This window comes from Bradysia coprophila, unplaced genomic scaffold, assembly GCF_014529535.1.
Source record: "Bradysia coprophila strain Holo2 unplaced genomic scaffold, BU_Bcop_v1 contig_333, whole genome shotgun sequence".
Taxonomy (NCBI): Eukaryota; Metazoa; Arthropoda; class Insecta; order Diptera; family Sciaridae; genus Bradysia; species Bradysia coprophila.
The window spans coordinates 1,599,510-1,609,789 of NW_023503592.1; positions in this window are offsets into that span (position 1 = coordinate 1,599,510).

Below are 10,280 nucleotides of genomic sequence, written 5' to 3' on the forward strand. Positions count from 1 at the left end.
TTTTGATGTGTGCTTAGATAGGTATTGGTGCCTGGAGGCCAAAAATATTTTTTTTGAAAATTCTTCGATTTTTGTATGGCTGGCGAGAGGTGATCAAAAACCGAAAACATGCACTTTTCATCTGGAAATTTCTCCGGCTACATGACAGCTACATGGGCGTGTAGGTTTCATTGGAAAGGTAATTGAATGTACTTTTGGGGCAAATAGTCGATCATGGGGGTAGATTGCAACCCTGACGAGTTACGAGCAGTTGAAAGTATGGGTAAAAGTTTGATTATTTAGGCGAACTTGTGACGGTTCCTGTGCATCCGAAAAGCAACAAAAACATCAATTGGTACTGGTCTTAGCTTTCGAATGACATCACATATGCTTGGGTACTGGTATGATGACCGCAAGCTTGACGTGCAAATACAGCACTCATCTATTCACTCGTGATTTTCATACATCTGAGTAATAGAAACCGATCTTTTAACACATAGGGGATAATGCTCGAGCAGGCACTTTAAGCACGCCGGAAAGTGCTAAGGGAGTCGAGGAATACCTTCAAATAAATTTATAAAAATCGAAAGTCAAATTTTTGATTTTTAGAAACTAGGCCTCACCACTTGGGTGGGTCATTTCCCTTGACTGACTATCAATACTTTCAATAATTCCAGTCTCAGTTGTCTTACCATTTTTAAAATAGCTGTTGTTTTGAAAAACACAAAATTATAGTCAGATGAAAAAGCGAATCAATAATGGTCTCTTAGTCTCTTTGCTACATCATTAATTGAGTATCTCTTTTATTTTCACTGGGTGTTCAGAAAACTCAAAATTTATTTAATTTTCTTCAGAGCTGCGTGAATCGAAGGTTCAGCGACCGATGTTTTACATCCAATAAGTATGATCTGGTTTTTTGTGCGTCCATCCGGTGAAGCCCAGGTTGCTTTGTGGATGTCTTTGTGCTCAAATTTGGTACTGCTTACAACCATGTTCCTTGATGTAGCAAAATCAATCAAACGCGTCCCGTTGTCATTCGAGGTTTCATGAAGGCTATGTTTACCGATTGTGGGGCGATAGTAGACTTCGCGGCCTAACTAGGGCTCGGAACAGATCGGATGAATCTGAAAATTTTCAGATCAGATTGAAAAAATTTCGGATCAGATTTGATCTGAATCTGAAAAATTCGATCTGAAAATTTCAGATTCAGATCAGATTACTATTAATTTCTATCTGATCTGAATCTGAAAATTTCAGATAGCCCAATTTCAGATTCAGATCAGTTTTTATCTGATCTGATCTGTTTATCTGAAAATTTTGTATGAAAATTTCAAAAAAAATTCAGATAATCTGAATCTGAAACTGCGATCTGAAGACTTCAGATTGGAAAAATACAGATTTTCAGATTTCAGATTAAATTCAGATTGATCTGAAAATTTCAGATTCAAATCAGATAATTTTCAAATTTATCTGATCTGAATCTGAAAATTTCAGATCGTCTTTTTTCAGATTCAGATCAGATAAAAACGATCTGTTCCGATCTTTAGGCCTAACTTAGCATTAAAATCCCCAAGAATAATTTTAATGTCTCGATCGGTGCTTTGTCATAAATTCCCATCAGTTTTTCGTAGAACAATTCCTTTTCCTCATTCTCCTTTTCTTCTGTGGGAGCGTAAACGTTTATAAGAGTGTAATTGAAGAATTTTCCTCTTATACGTAGAGTGCATAACCTCTCATCCACTGGGTTGAAGTCGATCACCGCGTTTCTAGCTCTGCCAAGAACTAAAAAACCTCTTCCATATTCCCTCGGGCTGTCTTCGCTTTTGCCACTGTAGTAGAACGTATAGTCACCACTGTTCATGGAATTTTTCGCAGGCCATCTCGTTTCTTGCACTGCTGTTATGTCATTTTTTGCTGTCCTACACTCGCTTGATAGCGTTCTCAACCCTCCTGGACGCAACAGAGATCTGACATTCCATGTTGCTAATCTTAAATCGTTGTCCTTTGTTCGTTGCTTAAGTCGTTGCCGTTTATTCCGTCCGATCCGAGGCTGTGTTGTTGAATTCATAACCGAGAGATTTTTTCCGGTGTCTGGAGGTTACCCCAACGCCCAGCCTACTGCAGTTCCCATGATGAATCGTAGGCAACTCATCCTGGGTTGTTGATAGTAGTCCGCCTGTCTGGGACTGTGCACGCTGCCGTTGTCTCTTACTGTTGAGATCGTCCGCCACCATGCCGAGCCGCTATCCCATCAACTTTGATAGCGCCTAGCTGTCTCCGGCCCTCACTTTACGTAGCGTTAAGGTACTACCCGAAGACAGCCCCCCTAATCCTTTTGCTTAGTGACCCGCACTACTACACCAGGGTTGGTTACCTGATCGTTCATGGGGTTGCTCACTGTAACAGGTGTCACCACGGGTAGGATAGGATTTAGGAGTAGGTGGACAGAGGCTGAGGCACATAAAGGAGTACTATATTACGCGTAACACACCATTCGACACCCTTAAAACTTTTTTTGCCAACATTCTATTCGGCATTCAATTATCTCTCAAATGAAACAAAAACTAGCAAAATCGGATGAGATTTATTCGATGTGCAAAAAACACTTAGGGCCGAGTAGCGGCCTTAGTCCAAGGGACCAAATTTGAAACTTTTTTCGCCACGTTCTTTTCGGTATTCAATTATCTCTCAAACGAAACAAAAACCAGCAAAATCGGATGAGATTTACTCGATTTATGTGCAAAAAACACTTAGGGCCGAGTCCAAAGGCCCAAATTTGAAACGTTTTTAGCCCCGTACGAAGTACTGGGGGCTTATAAGATTAATATGCCGTTTGTAACACGTCGAATTGGAAGCAGACAGTAAGGGTAAAGCATTTGGTTATGTTCATAGATGACGAATCCGCAATAAAAACAAGGCATCAGAACAGTCGGAGCGTTTGCTGCGACTTAGCCCCGTACAACCCGTAATCCTATTTCGTCCGCAACCATAATTCGTCCGTAGCCCTAATAAGCCCGGAACCCTAATACGTCTACAACCCTCTGATGCGTCTGTTACCAAAATGCAAGTCAAGTTGGGCATTGTCAAATTTACTGAAACTGTTCATTTTTAAAATTGCGCATAGCGCAATTACGAAAGCCCGTACGAAGTACCTTTCAAATAAAACCAACAATTTACGACATTATTTTAGAAACCCAAAATTTTTTGCCAACTTTCCATTGGGTATTCAATTACCTCTCAAATGAAAAAAAAAACTAGCAAAATCGGATGAGATTTACTCGATTTATGTGCAAAAAACACTTAGGGCCGAGTAGCGGCCTTAGTCCAAGGGCCCTAATTTGAAACTTTTTTCGTCACGTTCTTTTCGATATTCAATTACCTTCCATAAAAAACTAAATCTAGCAAAATCGGATGAGATTTACTCGATTTATGTGCAAAAAACACTTAGGGCCGAGTAACGACCTTTGAGCCCTCCCAAAAAGCCCGCGTTGCATCTTACCCAAAAACAATGTTCTGCAACTTTGTTCTACTCGTCAATACCTTTCATTTGATATATCACAAGCAGCTATTGCGTGCTTATTTTGGTAGATATCGTCGAAAGACTGAAAAACACCTATAGGGCCCTAGCTCTGGAAGGGCCGTCACTACCATGCCCATTTTCGAACTTGACCTTACTTTTGTCGATACCAATCGGGGAAAAAAAGAATTTTGAAAAAAGGTTGTGATTTACTCAAGCTAGAGGGGTCACGGACGGACGGACGGACGGACGGACGGACATTTTTTTTATTGCGGATTCGTCATCTATGAACATATACAAATGCTTTGCCCTTACTGTCTGCTTCCAATTCAACGTGTTACAAACGGCATATTAATCTTATAAGCCCCCAGTACTTCGTACGGGGCTAAAAATGTCCGTCCGTCCGTCCATCCGTCCGTCCATCCGTCCGTCCGTCCGTCCGTGACCCCTCTAGCTTGAGTAAATCACAACCTTTTTTCAAAATTCTTTTTTTCCCCGATTGGTATCGACAAAAGTAAGGTCAAGTTCGAAAATGGGCATGGTAGGGTCGGCCTCTCCAGAGCTAGGGCCCTATAGGTGTTTTTCAGTCTTTCGACGATATCTACCGAAATACGCACGCAATAGCTGCTTGTGATATATCAAATGAAAGGTATTGACGAGTAGAACAAAGTTGCTGAACATTGTTTTTGGGTAAGATGCAACGTGGGCTTGTTGGGAGGGCTCAAAGGTCGTTACTCGGCCCTAAGTGTTTTTTGCACATAAATCGAGTAAATCTCATCCGATTTTGCTAGTTTTTGTTTCATTTGAGAGATAATTGAATGCCGAATAGAATGATGGCAAAAAAAGTTTCAAATTTGGGCCCTTGCACTAAGGCCGCTACTCGGCCTTAAGTGCTTTTCGCACATAAATCGAGTAAATCTCAACCGATTTTGCTAGATTTAGTTTTTTATGGAAGGTAATTGAATACCGAAAAGAACGTGGCGAAAAAAGTTTCAAATTTGGGCCCTTGGACTAAGGCCGCTACTCGGCCTTAAGTGTTTTTTGCACATAAATCGAGTAAATCTCATCCGATTTTGCTAGTTTTTGTTTCATTTGAGAGATAATTGAATGCCGAATAGAATGATGGCAAAAAAAGTTTCAAATTTGGGCCCTTGCACTAAGGCCGCTACTCGGCCCTAAGTGCTTTTCGCACATAAATCGAGTAAATCTCAACCGATTTTGCTAGAACACCGCCAAAGACTGTCCCAAGCCAGTTTGAAAAAGAGTGGAGGGAATGAAGTTTAACGAGGACGTAGCAGTAGATAAGATAGGATTAGATAGATCAATCTTAAGGTTGAATGAATCGTGAGCTGGAAGCCGAAAGAATTGGGGTTAAGGGACCAACGTTGAGGTGAAACAACACGATCAGGAAGCCAAAGGATAGAACGATCCCAGAATTCTTATTAGCTACTAGGTTAAGCTTTTAAAGGACGAATAACCTTTTGCTCAGATAGGTTCAAAAGAATGGGCAAAGCTTTATGGAAAAGAATGTTCAAAAAGAGTAACACTACCCCGTCGGGCACTGTGCACTTTGATAGGCACGGTGGTCCCGGAACGTGCAGAAATGTGCGGGTCAGAGCTCGAGGATTACCGGGGGCGAGCAAAGTAAAGCTTTCATACTCACCAACCCGCAGTAGCAAGCGTGGTGTTTTAATGCTAAAAACCTTCAAACGAAGCCATAACGAATTATACATTGCCACATATAATGCCAGAACATTGTCGTCAAGACAAAAAATGCAAGAAATGGAAGAAGAGCTAGAAAAGATAAAATGGGATGTTGTGGGAGTGAGCGAAGTGAGAAAACCTGGAGAGGAATGCCTGAAATTACAATCAGGGCATACATTCTTCTACCGAGGAAGTGACAGTCAGATGCTGATGCACGGTGTCGGATTGTTCATAAACAAGCGGTGGTCGGATCGCATAATTCACACGAAAAGCATATCCGATCGAGTGATATACGTAATCCTGAAGATAAATAACAGATACAGTGTCAAATTAATTCAGGTTTACGCACCCACGTCCACCCATGATGACGAAGAAGTAGAAAGATTCTATGAAGATGTCGAGAAAGCTCTGGACGAAAACCCTTCACATTACCAATATCTAATCGGTGATTTCAATGCGAAGCTGGGAAAACGAGAAGAAGACTCCGAAGTTTCTGTTGGTAGTTTTAGCAACGACCAAAGAAATGAGCGTGGAAATACTTTACTCAACTTCTTACAGCAACACAATTTGTACGCAATGAATTCATTTTTTGCAGGAAAGCCTCAACGGAAATGGACTTGGGCTAGTGCAGATGGTGTAACGAAAAATGAGATCGATTACATCATAACTGGCTGTAAGTCAACCGTTAAGAACGTTACGGTCCTAAACAATTTTTCAACCGGTAGTGATCACCGAATGGTTCGTGCAAGAGTCACGTTAAATACCAGATTTCAAAGATCACAACTAGTTCAGAAAAGTGAAAGGATTGACGTACAACGGCTTTACACACAAAATGAAGAATTTGCTACGAAAATGACTGCCGAATTAGATAACGTCAACAATCAATGTGAAACATTGGACGAATTGAATACCAAAATCGTCGATACAATAATGGGTTTCATGAAATCCAAATGCAAATCCGTCCAAGGGAAAGAATCAAAACTCAGCAGAGAAACATTAGACCTGATCGCAAGCAGAGCAGAGTTGGTAAAAAACGGAGGACGAGATTCGGTGGAATACCGGAACCTGTCTAAAAGTATCAACAAAGCAAGGAGATCAGATGAAAGAAAATATAATGTCCAATTGGCTCAAAACATAATTGAAGCTAACTGCAATATGAAAGTCCTACGAAGAAAAATGACAAACGCCAAAAAAGAAATCTTCAAATTACGAGACAAAACAGGAACGATCCAAACGGATCGAAATGCGATATTAAACATTGCAACAGAATTTTATGAGAATTTGTTTTCTTCAGCAAGACAGAGCCCAACGGAAGAAACCGAAGATAGACCAATAATAAGAAACGTGGGATCGGAGGATATGCCCGACATAACTGTTGATGAAGTCAAAGCTGCAGTAGCCGAGATGAAAAACAAAAAGTCTCCCGGAGAAGATGGTGTTCCAGTGGAAGCCATTAAACTAGGTGGAGACTCATTATTAAAGGCAATCACGGCTTTGTTTAATCAATGTCTCCAATGGGAAGAAGTACCAGAAGCCTGGGAAAATGCGGTAATTACATTGCTGCATAAAAAAGGAGACATAACAAAGCTGGAAAATTACCGACCCATAAGCCTATTGTCAACACTCTACAAGTTGTTTATGAAAATCATTACGAAGAGGAACACTAACAAGTTCGACTTCTACCAACCTGTTGAACAAGCTGCTTTCAGATCTGGTTTCAGCACAAACGACCATTTGCAGGTGATGAGAACGCTTATTGAGAAGTGTCGTGAATACAACATCGACATAGTCTTGCTATTCATAGACTTCGAAAAAGCTTTCGATTCAGTGGAAACATGGTCGATATTGGACGCATTAGACGAATGTAGAGTAGACTCAAGGTACTCCAACACAATTCGATATGTGTACAAAAATGCTACTTCATGTATAAAACTTCATAAGAGCACGGAGAAATTCAGAATTGGCCGAGGTGTAAGGCAGGGTGACACCATTTCACCGAAATTATTCACGGCGATTCTGCAGAGTATTTTTAGGAAGTTAAACTGGAGTAAAATGGGATTAAAGATAAATGGAGAGTACCTGAGCAATCTCCGCTTCGCTGATGACATTGTACCGATAGCAGCGAATCTAGGTCAGGCTCAGCTTATGCTACAACAGTTAAGTGAAGAGGCGAGCAAAGTTGGCCTCAAGATGAACTTATCGAAAACAAAAGTCATGACCAACATCGGGGACGATAGAGAAATCAAAATTGGTGACACTGTCATTGAACGAGTCGACAGCTATGTATATCTAGGACATAAACTGAAGTTAGGTCTGGACAACCAAACTGCAGAAATAAGACGTAGGATTGGTCTTGCATGGGCAGCGTTCGGAAAACTCAGACTAATTTTCAAAAGCAAAATGAATAATAGTCTGAAACGCAAAGTTTTCGACACTTGTGTCCTTCCAGTGCTCACTTATGGAGCGGAAACGTTAACTTTAACAAAAGCATCCGAAGATAAATTGAGAGTGACACAAAGAGCCATGGAACGGAGTATGCTTGGAATAACACTCAGAGACAGAATGACGAATCAATGGATTCGACAACAAACCAGGGTCGTTGATGTCATGGAAAGAATAGCATCTCTGAAATGGAGCTGGGCGGGACATATTGCAAGAAGGACAGACGAACGTTGGACCAAAAAGATCATGAACTGGCGACCATATAAAAGACGAGCTATAGGTAGACCACCAGAGAGATGGACAAACGGAATTAAGAATATTGCAGGTACAAACTGGCAGCAAATGGCAATGGATCGTACGAAATGGAAAGAAGTTGGAGAGGCCTACATCCAGCAGTGGATAGAAACAGGCTGAAAAAGAAGAAGAAGAAGAAGATTTTGCTAGATTTAGTTTTTTATGGAAGGTAATTGAATACCGAAAAGAACGTGGCGAAAAAAGTTTCAAATTTGGGCCCTTGCCTTGGACTAAGGCCGCTACTCGGCCTTAAGTGTTTTTTGCACATAAATCGAGTAAATCTCATCCGATTTTGCTAGTTTTTGTTTCATTTGAGAGATAATTGAATGCCGAATAGAATGATGGCAAAAAAAGTTTCAAATTTGGGCCCTTGCACTAAGGCCGCTACTCGGCCCTAAGTGCTTTTCGAGTAAATCTCAACCGATTTTGCTAGTTTTTGTTTCATTTGAGAGGTAATTGAATACCCAATGGAAAGTTGGCAAAAAATTTTGGGTTTCTAAAATAATGACGTAAATTGTTGGTTTTATTTGAAAGGTACTTCGTACGGGCTTTCGTAATTGCGCTGTGCGCAATTTAAAAAATGAACAGTTTCAGTAAATTTGACAATGCCCAACTTGACTTGCATTTTGGTAACAGACGCATTAGACGGTTGTAGACGTATTAGGGTTCCGGACTTATTAAAAAAAAACCTTTTTGTTATTGAAATCCTCGAGTTGTAGGTTCAGGAATGAGGTGAAGCACTCGGAATAATGGAATTTTATGAACTTACCTCTACACACCTTGAGAGCCTTGAAAATGGAGAGGAACACAAAAAATGGGGAATACGCACGGTGCGGTTGAATGTATTTTAACTGAGCATTTCGATGCACTTTTGATATTTTTGGATATTATTAGTCAGCTCGGAGCAAGGTTCCACAAAAATTTTTGATTTTCATCCGTACCGTCGGTGACATTGGTGCATAGCCCATCCTGTCTACAGAGAGTTGTGGAAAACTGGTTGTGGTTTCAATCGATAGTGCCTGAAATTCTAATAACAATTGTACAAAAATTTGGTACCCTAAGTGCAAGTGAAGCCGGCCGAGACACGCTAAAGTTGAAAAAAAACGTGATTTTCAAACAGTCATAGAGGCGTGGATGCTTGAGGGATGAAACTAATAAATAGTTCTAGCAGTAGAGCAACGTTTCCTCTACCAATTACCAAAAAAATATTTTTGAAGACCAACTACGTAGAGGCCGACAGTAGCTCAAAGCTCTCATATTTAATAAAATATGCAGGTTTCAAATGCACCTGAAACACACTTATTAAAATTTTTTATAATTAAAATGGTTAATTCTGAAATACTGGAAGTCTCAGCTGTTCATCGACACCACACATGTAATGACTCATGTCAACAGTGCCGATATGTTGGATGAATAAGTGAAATGTGTCCTTCTACAGCGAAATTTTGTGCATCTCAGGTGCCTCTGAAACCTGCAAATCTTACCAAATATCAGTGAAAAACTTTGAGCTACTGTCGGCCTCTATGTAGTTGGTCTCCAAAAATAATTTTTAGCCCCGTACGAAGTACACAGGGGCTTATAGGATTACGATGCCGTGTGTAATTGATGGAATTCGAAGCAGACGGTAAGGGCAAAGTGCTTGCCTATGTTCATAGATAACGAATCCGCAATAAAAATTTTGTCGGTCTGTCTGTCCGTCACGTTGATATCTTGAGTAAATCAAATCCGATTTCAATTTTTAGCCCCGTACGAAGTACGAAGGGGCTTATAGGATTACGATGCCGTGTGTAATTGATGGAATTCGAAGCAGACGGTAAGGGCAAAGTGTTTGCCTATGTTCATAGATGACGAATCCGCAATAAAAATTTGGGCCGTCTGTCCGTCTGTCTGTCACGTCGATATCTTGAGTAAATCAAATCCGATTTCAAATTTTTTTTTTCCCTGAAAGATAGTCAAAATAGTGAGGCTAAGTTCGAAGATGGGCGATTTTGGGTCGACCCCTCCCGAGCTGGGGCCCCATAAGTGATTTAACGTTTTCCGAAGATAACTCTGGCCATTTAAAGGATACACTTGTAAGTAATACGTCAAATGAAAGGTATTTACAATACCGATCGACGAAAAAAAAGTTCATGGAAATCGGATGGCCGACTCGTGAGTTAGACCCCTTGGTGGTAACTAGGTACAGGGCGGCAACCCGTTTTTGCTTGAACGTTGGCCAAATTTGAACGGATTTTAATAGGTTTTGCTTTATTTGATAGGTATTGACCGTTCCAATCAGGGAAAGAAAAGTTCATTAAATTCGGTTCACCGGAGCGTGAGCTAGGTCTCTTGGACTCGGCTACTC